Here is a 14,472-nt window from a genome sequence, read left to right on the forward strand (position 1 = left end):
TCACTTAAAATGAATCTATGAGGACCAGTTTGAAAATGTGAACTAAGCACACACTGATGGAAAATAAGGATAATCACAATCTTTAATTTTTTTTTTTAATATTTCACTTGCCTTTTAGTTAAATAATGTTTTCACTAGGACTGACTTCTGTCTTTTTTGTTTGCTGCTAGCAAAACTGCCTGTATGAATTAATGCAAAATAGAATTTGAACATTACAAATAGCATGGCTTTGTGTTCTTTCAGTCACCAAAGATAGCAACTGACGTTTTTCAATAAAGTTGCTTTAATTGCTGCACAAAAACTTGTGGCTTGGTTCTGCCCTTCTGTGTGACTTCCCTAACCTTAGTGAGTTGATGTGATGTGTAAAACCTGATGTACAAATCCAAAAGAAGGAAAAAAGCACTTGGGCAGACATTTGGGGCAGTAAGCAGTGCAATGTCTGCTCTGATGGACCACAGAATGGTCAGAAACAGGATGGTGTAGAGCTACATCCCACCAAAACTTTTGCCAGGAACTGGGGCAGGTTGAAGAACTTTCCCTGAAAACTTTAAGGAATATTGGAGTGAAACAAATCATTGTTTCATAGTGAATTCGTTGTGGAGCTAGAAAGACACTGTGAATGTTCAATTTTCAATACTGATGTTCCTACCACTCCCAGGGTATTCTTCAACCTCTTCATAATGATGGAAGAGGCTGTATAGATTTACCTTCAGAAACACCTTGTTGCCATCAGTAGGTCCATGAGAAAAATAGTTTCTCAACTCTTCTGCTTCTGTTTAAATATTTAAAGGCTTTTAGGAGTTTCAGTAAGAATGTGGTGAGCAAGAAAAAAGTTGTTTGCTGTAACTATGCCACACACAGAGCCCTGTCCTTTCCCTGTTCTGCATTGTTTTCTAACCAGTCTTGCAAGGATTTCAGCAGTAAAGCTCACTGGGTTTCAACAGGCTGGACAGAGCATCCAGTTCCAAGCTTTGATGGTTTTCATTTGTATGATAGCTCTTCTCCACACTGCAGTAGTATCTGCACTGCCAGGTACTATTGGCCACTTGGGTTTGAACTTATCAGTAAATGGCCTAATCAGCATGGCAGGCGTGTCTGTTACAAAGAAACAAGTTATTATCATTATTGTTTCTGTTGTTATTACAATTATTATTATGATATCATCACCATCATCATCATCATCATTGTGGTTATCATTATTATAATTATCAACATAACCTGAGAAGCCGCTAAAAATGTTGGTCTAATTAAGCTGAGAAAACAAATTATTTTCTGAAATTACTGGAATCCTTTACCAGTTTAAGTATGGGGTAAAACTCCCTCAATCTGAAGGCACATTCTACAGTTGTCAATTTTACCAACCAGGCTATTGGTGAATAGTCCAGGAATGTATTTTAGCATCTTATTACAGAAAAAAAAATACTCAGAATGCACACAGACTGGAAAACTTTATTCCATGTGCTTTTCTGAAAGTTTGGGGCTTTTTTGTTGCTTTTCACCAGTAGCCCTCAAATCACAGAATCATTAGGTTTGGAAGGGACCTCTGGAGATCATCTACTTGTACCCCCTTGCCAAGAGGGGAGTAACCTAAAGTAGATGACACAAGAAGGCATCCAGGTGGGTTTTAAATGCCTCCAGAGAAGAAGAATCCATGACCTCCCTGGGCTGCCATTCCAGTGCTCTGCCACGCCCAATGTAAAGCAAATCTTCCTCATGTTGAGGTGGAACTTGTGTTTTAGTTTATAGCCATTACTCCTTGTTCTGTCACTGGGCAGCACTGGATAGAGTTTGGCACCATCTCTTGGCACCCACCTTTGAGATATTTCAATGTATTGATGAGAAAATCTATTAATTGATGGTTTAGCTAGTACCTTGGATGTGCTGAGGTCAAGTCCTAATTCACTAACTCAAATGGGTACTAGTTTTTCAACATCCCTAGCTATATACATAAAGTACATATTTTTTTCCTCCATGGCTACTTGAAGACTAAGCAACTTGACAAGCTTTGGAAAAGAGTTAAATCTATCAGAAACTCGAGTCTGCCTCGTCAGAAGCGACAAAACAGCCAGGCTCTGAGTCCTGGGGAACATTTCTCCATTACAGCTGTGCTGACAGGATCCCAGAAGAACAGGCGTCAGATCTAGGGGAGATGCAAAATCAACCAATAGATATATGGAGAGAATACAGCACATGGAAATGTGGTGAAACATTGTAACTATTAAATAAAAGGCCTGTGCAATCTATTTTAACATTTAATCTGCAGAAGGGTATTCAGCTGTACTAATTTCTCCCAAAGCTTTGCATTTAAGAGTATGTGTTTAACATTAAGTCAGACTTTCCAATGCCAAAAGCAAAAATTGACATGGTTTCCAGATGTAGATTTTAGTAGATCATGTCTCAGATAATTAAGGGCTGTCAGATCAGAGTGGGTTAGTAATTGAAGCTGTATAGAACACAATTTATTGTCAAACAATACCAGATCTTCAGTGAAAAGCAGAAATCACTTCTCTCCAGCACAGGCTTTTCATTCTGGGAATAAGCTTGGAGGTATGGATTGAAAACATCAGATTTTTTTTTCAAATGGAAAAGTTAAAACAAACATAAAGGCAGTTCCCTGGAACATTCTTTATGTGCGCTGTGTTATTTGACTCCCCACATTACTATGTTTGCTTCTTGCTTTTTTCCTGGAAAACATGAACAAATTACAGTTTCCTTAACCTACTCTGCTTAGTCAGAGGAGACAGACCTGAACATCAACTGTTTGTATTCAGCTCACTGCTGCTCAAAATAGTTTATAGCTGAGAATAAACTGAACCATCAGAAATAGGATCTCAATCCTTTGAAATGTCAGCAGATCAAGTTCACTGCACAAGCAGGAGCTGAGTTTTCAATCCAGAAGGCTGCATCATTGTCAAAAGCTCAAGATTATTTAGGTGAGCTGATTTACTAACATGGCAACTAACGAGATTTGTGCTCCAAAGTTTGATTTATACTTTGGATTCATCTTGTCAGACCGGCTGTAAATAATATCTGCTAAGAGCAACATTTTACATGGTCCATTTTCAGTTTGCTCAGATTGCTGAGAAGCCCACAGTAAGTCATCTCAAGCATCAGACTCAAACTCTGCTTTGTCCTGGGCCACACGTAGGAAAGCTAACAGAATACTTGCAAATGGGATGTTGGGTGCTGGCAAGAACCTGAGCCAGCAAAGGCTAAGCAGGTCTCTCTGTTCAGGATAACCCTGTTTTTCTCTTCACAAGTTGGACAGGCCCATGGAGGGAAAAAAACAGACCAGTGGCTGATCCCCCCTATATCTCTTCACTGACATCTAGGAGCAGGATTAACTAACAGTGATAGCATTAATTAACTGAAACCAATGGCAAGATGGTCCTTAACTACCATGAAGACTTAGCAGGTCTTTGGTTTTAACCTAAGAAAGAGAATAAAATGTACACAGCCTTCTCTCAGTCTACAAAAAAAAAAATAATAAAAAAAGGTGACTTGGGCAACTTTGATACATCAGTGCTGAAGATAAATCAGAGAGCAGAGAAAGGCAAAAAAGGGCTCTTGCTTTACAAATCCTGTCAGGCAGCTTCAGAAAATTGTTCTTTCACAGCATTCACACCTTTAATCTTTTATTGTTGACTAAATCTGAATATCACAATAGAAAAAAAATACCAAAAAAGGGTTGAAGAACCTTTTCATTTTTTCCTTTTATATTCTAACTTTAAAAGTTGTTTGGAATATTAATGAACGAATAAAATAGAAACAGATTTTAGAAAGAAGGCAGTGTGTTTTCACTAAGCTTTGGAAGTACAAGTTTCAATTCAGGTACATAACAAGAACTTCAAGTAATGATCTGCAGACAGCTTCCCACAGGGAAATCAGTGCCACCTATAACAAAGCCAGCTTGCTACATGCTTTTCTGTCTTCAACATGCTTGGAGTTCATCAGAGCACAAACAAAAAATGCAGCAAGGACAGTCAAAATTCTGCAAATGGCAGCATTTTAAAAGGCTGAATGTGTCCTCAGAACGTGTCCCCCTTCCTTCTGGATCCAGTGGCCAGCTGGGTTAAGCACAGGGAGTCTATGCTGAGTTTTCATACCTGCACTGGACTCAAGTTTCCATAAAGAGATGCCACACGACATCAGACGGGCTGCTCCATTTCAGCAGTGGCAAGGACAGGTCCTGTATTCAGCTCCTGGACTCTGCCAAGCTGCAGCAACCTGAGACAGGAGGAGCTCCTTAACCTCCAAAGCCTGTCCCCATGTAATTAAAAGCAGAGCTGGGCTCAGCTTCCCAGCATCTGCTCTGCAGCAACACCACACTCCAAAAGAGCTTCCCTAGCAGAGCTCAAAACTTCAGTACAAAGGAGTCATTGAAAAGCAAATAATTTTAATCTGTGGTATAGAAAGAGGTTCTGCAGCCAAGCTGACAATTCTTGCTCTTTAGTATTGATTGAATGGTCATTTGTTATAATGATGGCTAAAACAGCCAAGCAGATGCTACAAATATTGCTGTTATGATTTATAAAGGTAGAAAACTATTTGTCTGCTTACCACAGGAAAATGCAAAACTTCACATCCTCTGTTCTCCAAAACACAGTTGTCCACATAGATTTTCTGGGGTATTTTTCCTTTGGCTTTTCATGTTTTAATAACAGAATATTTCACAGACCAATGGCAAATTTGTGAAGGCTAATGATGTGGAGCTATGCATCTACCTCAAATCTCCATCTCCAGTGCTGGGGAAGATAATAACCCAGGATAACTCAGCAGGCTTGCTCACTTAACATGTCAACAGGGAATGTTTATCCTGCACATGCAGGATCAGTTTTACCTCAAGAGGTTTGGCACAGAAGAGCTGATAAATTCACAGCATGTATTCAAAAGCTGCTTTCAGCAAAACATTTCCACTTTTATTCTGGTGATGCTCAGATGTGGCTGAAGAAATCTCCACAAAGTGAAAGAGGAGACGGGGCCAGGAAGTACAGATTGAAGAGAAATCATAGCTGAATTGTGTTTGATTTTTCAGCTGCATCAGATACCAAGGGCTTGTTCATTGCGCAGTGGAAGGAAGCAAATGAATATGGCTATAACATGGACAAGGTCTGGACAACAGTAATGAGGATGACTATAGATAATAAAAGGGAACAGTACAAACACAAGTAAGAAAATTAGCATATGGAAGGTAAAAGCACCATTTCATCATGCCACACCAACAAAATTACCCCAGAAAATTGAATGTAGAGCTCTAATTGGTGCAATTGAGAGAGACAGTGAAGCTAATCTGAGTACTTAATGACTATGACGGGAGCATCACAATGTAATTGCAATGTACTTTTTTGCTACAATGTATCATCACACCACCTCTGTTCCTCTGGAACAAATACATTTATTTGAATAGAAGCACTTAGATCCCCAAATCCCTTTGTTTCATGACAAAACCTGCAGGGTATCTCCCCTGTCAAGAAGCTGCAGTTTTGGATACCTGTGGTTGTAGCACAGTGCTTGTCCTGGGATCCATTTCATATCTGTGCCTCTGCGCAGCCAAACTCATGAATTTAGTTAGTTTGTTAACTTAACTGGTCCAGAGAGAACTATGGGGGCTGTCCTGAAAGGATGTAATACTTCTTTCCCAAATGCAGTCTCCTCATGTATAACAAAACTATCTTATTTGAGATATTTGATGCCAAACCTCCTCAGTGAAGAGGGAATCTGATTTTTCCCTTTGCATCATTTAAACACTTCATCTATCATTTTCATCATGTGTAAAATGAAAACAATACCAGTCTTCTTCCCAAAGGCATCATTAGACCCAGCTCACTAGTTTCCTTTAAGAGATTCCCCAGATTATAGTAGAAAAAACTTGTTCTTGTTGTTATTATTATTATTACCATTATTACTATTATTTCTTCACCACTATCAAGACATTACATGCAGTCTTAAGACAGCAAAAAAAGTAAGGAAGAAGCCATATAGTTTTCTTTGGTATCTTTTCTTTGATATATGTTCTGTAACTGGTCCTGCCTCTGTGAAGCACCACACCTGCTGTTGCAGTCTTGTGACATGTTACATTACTAGTGAAGAGATGTGGCTGAAAATACCTTGTTTCTTGCCATATTTTTCAATGGAATTTCCTCCCTCTCTCTTATAGCAACTTGCTAAAGATTGCTATTGTTCCCAATGGGGAAAATAAGAAAGAAAAAGCAAATCCTTCCCTTTTTCTTTTCCATTCTTTTCTTTTTTTCAAGAGAAATGGTTAGCTCTTTGAAAGGATATTAAGACATTTCTGAATAATTTCAGACAAAGCACTTTTTTCCTATTAACTTGATTTTTTTTCTTAAAAAAGATTTTTTCTGAAGAGGACTCTTAAAAGAAACAGATAAATTGAAGAAGCAGACAAAAATGTTTAACCTGCTTCGTTAATGTGCTACTATTAAAATCAGCAGCATGTGTTTCTAATGCTGTGTGCTATTTTTCATTAAACCCATACATGCATTGCAAATCATTTCTGTTGATCAGTGGTTGATCTTCTAAACTTTTTGTATATAAAATTAGGAGGAAAAGTAAAAGTTAAGGACAAGGAGCCCTCAAGATGTGTACTGCAGCCATTCCCAGCAAAAAAAAAAAAAAAAAAAAAAGGTGTTGAAACAAGGGTTTCCAGCAGAATACAGGCATCAATAAGCAGAAACAACCTATTTCCATGGAAACGGCTCATCTAAAACCTGGACAAAGAAAGCATGTGAGTGCTTACCTGACTATGTGTCATCTTTACCATGAAGCTGGTGAGCTGAAATGTTCTCTCCTGGAATCTGGCTGGCTCCCTGGAGCAGAATTGTGGTCCCAGCTGAGGGCAAGCCATGGAAGAAGTTTGGGGTGGTGGAGGGATATCTGCATCCCAGTGTCCTAGGCCCACGGAAGGTGGGGAATTAAGCTGTCATTGTAAAAGGTATGCAGCACTAGCAGTATGATTTTGTACTATCTTTGTGATTCAGGACAGGAAAACATGCTTGAAAGATGCATTAATCACTGCAAATCAGCTGGATCACTTGCCTTAACAATTTTATCCAATGGATAGAGAAAGATGCAACTGTATTTATCACAGTTTAAATGCTACAGGCACCCAGAGGGAAGATCACCAGCGTGTTTCAATGATACATTTCGTATTTGCACTTTTGTTATTTCCTCCTGAATTGGAACTTTTCTGCAGAGCTGGAGCAAACATAAAGCAAATATAATTCATATTGCAAATGTGAATACATTCTATGTTAGAGGGGGAAAGAGTGCACTTCTCCTGGTGTTTAGACTAGTCTTCAGTTTGTAAGAGGTTTTATAGGAAGTTCGCAAGAGCTGGTTGCCAGCAGAACCAGCTTGGCACGGGAGGCAGCCTAGCTGAGAAAGCCCTGTGGGGATCCTGGTGAAAATGAGCTCAGATTTGGCCAAGTGAGGAGTCTTTGAGAACAGCATTTTGCATACATGTGGCAATGTTTTTTCTTATTATCTAACAAAAGCATTCAGAGTGAATATAAGCTGCTCTCTGCATGCACAAGCAGCTAACTGGCAGGCAGGCCAAGCATTCACACCTTCTGAGGTACATACTGAGTGAGCCATATTCCTCCTTTATTCCCTGCTTAATAAAATGCACATAAAGTGCTCCACTTGGACTCCTGCAACGACTGAAAAATCTGGTTAGGCAAGTTTGGGAGAGCATTGTGATTATTTCGAGGTTGTTACAGACCCAGAGATCTCAGAAGACCCTGCTGTTTTCTCTCCGGATCTGCTAAGTGCAGGCCTGCAGACACCCGATACTAAGGCAGCAGGAGGTGAGAATCTTCATCCTCTTTAACAGCAGAGAATACCAGGAATGCCCAACATGTGGCCTCAAGACCACAGACTGCCGGATTCAAGCATGTGCCCTGTCATTATTTAACTTCTTGTGGATTACTGAGATTGCCAAGTGTGCAGGACTTCAGCTTGCCATAGTCTTTGTGCTTAAAAGACATTCTTTTTTCCCTACTTCTGTGCTGGATGTACTAGAACATGACTTTATCTTTGTGAGATTCATTCTGGATCGTGATGCTCTTGATTATGTGATTTGTCAAGATGTACTACTTAAGGAAAAGCAGGTGCTCAGTAGAGATTCTCACATCAGAGTTCAGCAGCCAGATTCCCAACACATGCACCTATTTTTTATCAGTTGAAGGCAACCAAAAAAAAAGGTGGTCAAAAAAAAAGGACTTCTATTTTGGGGCCCAGTTTGATGTGTCCAAGGCAGTTTTTTGCAGCTGATTGTTTCCAATGTCCAAGCTGCAGATGACATCTGTGTGGGGAAATAGGAAAGGAGGGATGCTTCCCATGGGAGGTGCTCTAGGAAGGAAGTTGCTATAGGTGCTGAATGCTCTGTGTGTGGTGACTTTAGCCTCTTGGGATTTTGTTGTTCCTCATCATGCTCTGGGCCCCAGCAACCCTGATTAGGTATATTGATGTTTTTATAATTATGCTGCATCCTTTTCTTGTAGCAGAGAAGGCCAGAAAGACAAAGGAACTGATCCCATCTTCCTTCCAGCATGTGAAAACACCTGGCAGTGCAAGGGCTTAGAAAGGGATGGAGACTCAGGATATTTGGAGGTTATTTTCATAAATTACTCCAGGCTTTTCACACACTTCCTGACCAAGTAAGCTGCTTGTGGAAACAGACTTTCATACATTTCCAAGAACTCTCCATAAATGTTCAAGAATTATATCCATTTGGCTAAGGGTGTAATTCTGTGGCACTCAGAGACTAAATGTTCAGTCCAACAGCATTGGTGGCTGTTATTACAGTTTGTTTTCATATTGTATCACCTTCAATGAAAACCCATTCTTAGGTCAGTTCCGTAGTCACTGCCCAGTTACAAAACTAAATGCCAGTTCATGCACAAATGAGCTCAAACCCCAAGTAACAGCATGTTTTAACAATAAATGTATTCAGAACTTCTGTCTTTCTTGGTTAGCCAGGAAATAAGGCTTTTTTCCCTCTGTCAAAGGCCTGGCAGGAGTCATCCTTCAATTGGACACCCCCATAACAAACATCTCTCCCTGACACTGACCACAGATAGTACAGGGAAAAAAAAAAAAAAAAAAAGAAAAAATAAAAAAAAATAAAAAAAAAAGAAAAAAATTAACCGGGCTGCCACATTTAAAGATACTTTGGGGTGCAAGGAAACATCAGCCTGTCTTGCTCAGCACAGCTGGGGATGGTTTTTCAAGCTCTAAACCTTGAGCTGCCTCAGGCTCACTTCTGCTTTCATCTGTCCAAACACAATGAGGAGAGGGCAGGGAAAGGAAAAGGAAATTAACCTAGTATCTGCAAAAAGCACTTTATTGTTTTTCCAAAAGAAAAAAAAAAAAAAAACCAAAAAAAAAACCAACAACCAAAACCAACAAAACACCAACCAAGTTAAATTCTTAATGTTACTAGTTCGTATTAGCACAGGCAGGATGATATTTAAACATTGGTGTGCATTGTGCCAAAAAGAGAGACAAAAAAGAAATCCTAGGTGGCCTTGAAATTACAGAGTGTGTGCTGCAGGAGCTCTTAAATTCCCGTACAAAATACTCCACATCCTTAGCAAAACCATGTATAAAAATAGGCCCTAAAAGATATGTGATGGCATTGCTCTGTGTGAGTTCCGGTGCATTGAACAAACACGAGAATCAACAAGCAAACTGTAGGTTTCATGCAAGATGCTCACAGTCATTTACTTTTTGTGACTGATCCAAGTTCCACTCTTACCCTGAAAGAGAAAACATTGATAGATCCCAGAGCAAAGCAGTTGTTTCAACATAGTAAATTGAATCCAAACAAGAAAATAAGATGGAAGACCTATTTTCCAGAGTTGTAGACACACCTAATTAGAACTCTCAGCTGCAAACTCCAGAGATTCTAAATGCATGAGATTCTTATTACTAGAAGTAAAATAATATGAGCAGGAAAACATGGCATAATTTAGTTCTAACAGATTATGTGAAGCTATGTAAAGATTATACCAACGGTTAAGTGATCTGAAACTCCACCAGTGCAACCAGAAATGTTTGAGCACACTGCTGTCCTCCCAGGCACTGTAAAATCGCAGTGTTGCTGAATAATAACATGACTTCCCATATGCAAACCAGCTGGCTTGCACAAATGTTTTAAAGTGCTCATGACCAATACTTTGCTGTGGTATGACAGGCTTGCAGTATCAGACAGATGAGAGCTGCAGACATGCAATGCTACCAACAAGTGCAATGAAATATTTTCAGATCTTGAATGGACTTTTTTTTGCCTGACTTAGTGACAGCACTAGAAGTTGTGAGGAGCTATCAACACAAACACTATGCTTATGGCTGTGATATGAGCTCCCTTGCAGCTGGCTTTGGTGCAGCACTGAGACCTGGTTCTTGTGAATGCATACTGAGGCTGTTCATGACTTAAGTAAGCATAAAACACTGGGCAAAGGAGACAAAGAAAATATGAATAACCTTTTGACCAATATTCTGATAACTTCAGAGGACTGCTCTAGGAGAAACATCTACAATAGCTACCTTGTGAGCCTTCTCCATCCTACCTTCCCTAATCTCCTAGTTATGCAGTAGAGGTAACAAACAACTGTCTGCAAGGATGATCATGGCAGTGCTACAAGGTGCAGCTAACAGTGCAAAGAAGGGCTAGCCTGAAGTCTGCCTGAAATAAATGTCCAACAAGAAAAATACGGGGTAGCCCCTGGTTTCTCCTGAAAAGCAACTAACGCTCAAAGTGGATGGAGTGCTGTCACAGAAAGAAATTAAGAGGAAAAATATTTGCAAAGAATGAAGATGAAAGTAAATAGATGTAGCTTTAGTCCATTTTAGAGAGATGACCGAAACAACAAGAAAAAAGGAAGATAAATTAAACTGAAGCTAAAGTCTAAAGGAGAAATGATGAGCTGACCTAAAATTAATCGAGTAATACCTTTTAAAGGCAAGGGAGACCAAATAATCATCTAATGTGATGTACTGCTCTAGTGAGCTCCTCCTTGAGGAGGACAGGATTCCGAGATTATTGACATCCACCTTTTTTTTAGTTAAGACCTAAAGCTGACTATTTGAAAATTCTCCATGAGAGAAAATGCTGAAAAGGCTTGTCTGAGCTCAGGAAAAGGGACAAAAACAAAGAAAGAAAATAACAAAATAGTTGAAATTGTGTCTGCTTCACGAATATTATTAAAAATAAAGACAATATTATAGAATGCCACATGAAATGCTTTCCAGAATGAAAACTGACATGTGTCTTTGACAACATTAACATTATAAAATTCACAATTATAATGAGTTTTTTCCCTCTCAGCAAGCATGTGTGAAGTGAGTTTATTTGCACAGCATTAGGGGGGTCATGATTGTAAATTTTCCCATGCAGAAAGGTGCTACTCATATTCTTCTAGGCTCACCTTTATCCCATCTAGGTCAGACTAACCAATTCTGCCCAAAGCTCACATTTTCCAGCTATGCAAAAGTAGACTTTTTTAAAAAATATATCTGGTCGGGGCAGAAGAGCATTGATTTTTGTTGTATTTTCACCATGACACTGAAAGATTATGAACCAAATGGTTAAGAAGCAGTGCAGGAGACCAAATGGATCAAAAAAAGACTGACCAAACAGGGGAAAATTGTATCCAACTTCTGCAGGCTTTTCAAGAGGAAAGGTACTAATCAAAGGATAGTGAAGCACTGGACTGTGCTGCCCAGAGAAAGAAGGTTATGCCATCATGAGTCAAGGAACACAGCCCTAGGATGGTGCAGGATTCCTGGTGAGTGTGAGTTTGTGGTTGATTGATTTTAACCCCCTCTGTCAAAGACTAGCAGCAATAACCCATACGCAAAGTTGTGGAGATGACTTTTGGATGTGACTGCTGATGAATTCCCAGAGCAAGCTGATGCAGTGGGTGAGGGGAAGCAGGGTCAAGAATTGCAACACCAAAAGCCAGGTCATGTAAAGATCCATTTTGGAAATGGGACACCTCAGGAAGAGGTATCGCAGCAGCAAAGCTAAAAAAAGCTAACCTGTTTTACTTTGCACATAAACAAATGAGGAGCACCCACACTGATGCTGCACCTACATGGGACAGTAAGAGAGGGCTTTTTAACTCCTAATCCTCTTTAATGAGATTACTGTTACATACCCAAATGTACATCACACCTGCACAGGTTTTTCTGTAGATTTGGAAAGAATATATCCCTTTTAAAAGCTTTTTTTTTTGCATTCAGCCCTTCTTCCAAGTTGCTTAATGCAGGAAGAGAGTAACCAAACCAAACCAACCAGAAAAAAAAGTGAAATGCAAAATAAATTACATTTGCATAGTGGAGAATTTAGAGAGGTGATGGTTCTCTAGAGTCTCTCTGGTTTTGACCCATGCTATAATTAATTACAGTACAAAATGTGTTCCAAAATAATTGCAATCAGGTTAGAAAATGTCAGATGCTCACCTGTGCATTCCAAAGAAGTATCTGGGTTGTGTTTTTAAAGCTACATGAAAACATACTCAGCTAGAAACTTTTGCAATTCAAAATATTTAGCTGAATGACAAGAAAACTAATCCTTGGTTTATTATTAGACATGATAAAAGATTTCTGAACATCCTAGATGTTCATATTTTTCTTTTGCTTTTTTAATGCAGTGCTACACTGAAAAATGACTTTGTCAAAAAACATAGCTGAGTCTTTTGAAAGTGAGAAGTGGTTGTTGAAACAGAAAACAAAGTGCCTCAAAGAGGTCTAATGTTTGGAGACGTGTGCTCTGCACTTTCTCTTTTCCATTCCCTTTGAGAATGACATCAAGTCTGATGTCCAAAAATTGAGGTGCTCAGAATCATTAGTTTCCCCTGAAACACCAAGGAAAGAGAAGCTGGGTCAGGTTATCTGTCCTTGGTGCAAAATAATTTAAAGCCAGGGGCTTATTTCAGACCTTGACATACGTTTTGCTGCTCCTATTAGCTCCAGAGCATGAACAAAGCAGTGGGAGAGTGCAATGGCTGGTTCTGGTGTATAAATTACTTACTGATTGAGCACACTGCAAAACAGCTGAAGTGTCATGGTTGTGAGGGTCCTAGGATGAGGGAAGAAATGAATCTGACTCCATATTCTTAGAAGGCTGATTTATTATATTATGATATTATATTAAAATAAATAGTATATTAGAACTGTACTAAACTATAGAGAAAAGTTACAGACAGAAGGTTAGAAAGGAATCAATAATAAAAACCCGTGACTGACCAGAGTCCTGACACAGCTGGGCTGGGATTGGTCATTAAGTCAACACAATTCACATGGAACCAATGAAAGATGCACCTGTTGGTAAGCAATGTCCAGACCACATTCCAAAGCAGCAAAACACAGGAAGAATTGATCAGATAATATCACTTTTCTTCTCCTCTGAGGCTTCTTATCTTCCCAAGAGAAGAAACCTGGGCAAACAGAATTTTTCAGAAAATATCATGGTAACACTGAAACACTTCTGATTTTGACTATGGAGGCTCCTGATCCTGTCCTATCAACCAGCACACCAGGAATCACACATCACCAGCAGATTTGTTAAATTCATGGCTGGTACCTCAGCGGAGGTGACAATGACATTAACTTCCTGAAGCCAGACTTTAACCATGGGACCAGCTGCTCCCATCCCTAGGGAGATGTGGATGGCAATAGTCTCTCTTTCCAGCTCTGGAAGTCAGATCAAGGAAGTTAAAAGCAGGATTGTGGAGGAAAACAGAGAGTATTCCTGATCTTATGTGGAGGAAACTGACATCCTAGAACATGCCAGTGATTGCATTCACGAGGCAATTAGAAGCAGTCAGTGAGACTTGGTGGAAATTCATTACTCAGTTTGATGTGCGAAAAGGAACAAACAAATTATTCACCAGGACCAGACTGCTACCAAGGGAAGCAGCTGAGGGAAAGGAATCCTTTCACTTGTAAAGGAAGCACTCGTGACGCAGGATTACTGAGGTACAGTCAGTAAAAATAGTCCTCCAGAATGCTGTTTTGACAGATCAAATTTTTGGAATGAAATTGCACGCTAAGTGGCATGCTTAAGCAGATGCTGGGTTAAATCAAATTAGGGCTGGATTTAAGTGATCCTTTGAAATTATTTTAGTGGTTCTTATTGATTAGGAAGTGTAATTTTACAGGACAATATTGTGCATAATCAAAATGCAGTCATAAAGAAAAAGGTCAGGATATTACTGAGAAGTTGTCTTTTATTTTCACAGTAGTTAGTGAACAAGACTGAAAACAGTAAAACTAAGCAGCATTTCCAAAGAATGGGCAACTATATTCCCTCAATTTGAGGTTAGCCAAGTTCAGAGAATTTTTTCAAACCACCAGGAGCTGTGTACCTCTTCCCCTTCAGTGTATATTTCTGCTGATATAACTGTGGAATTCCATGTTACTATCTTAAGTATTTTTCTGATTTCA

This window comes from Passer domesticus, chromosome 4 (assembly GCF_036417665.1).
Source record: "Passer domesticus isolate bPasDom1 chromosome 4, bPasDom1.hap1, whole genome shotgun sequence".
NCBI classification, from domain to species: Eukaryota; Metazoa; Chordata; class Aves; order Passeriformes; family Passeridae; genus Passer; species Passer domesticus.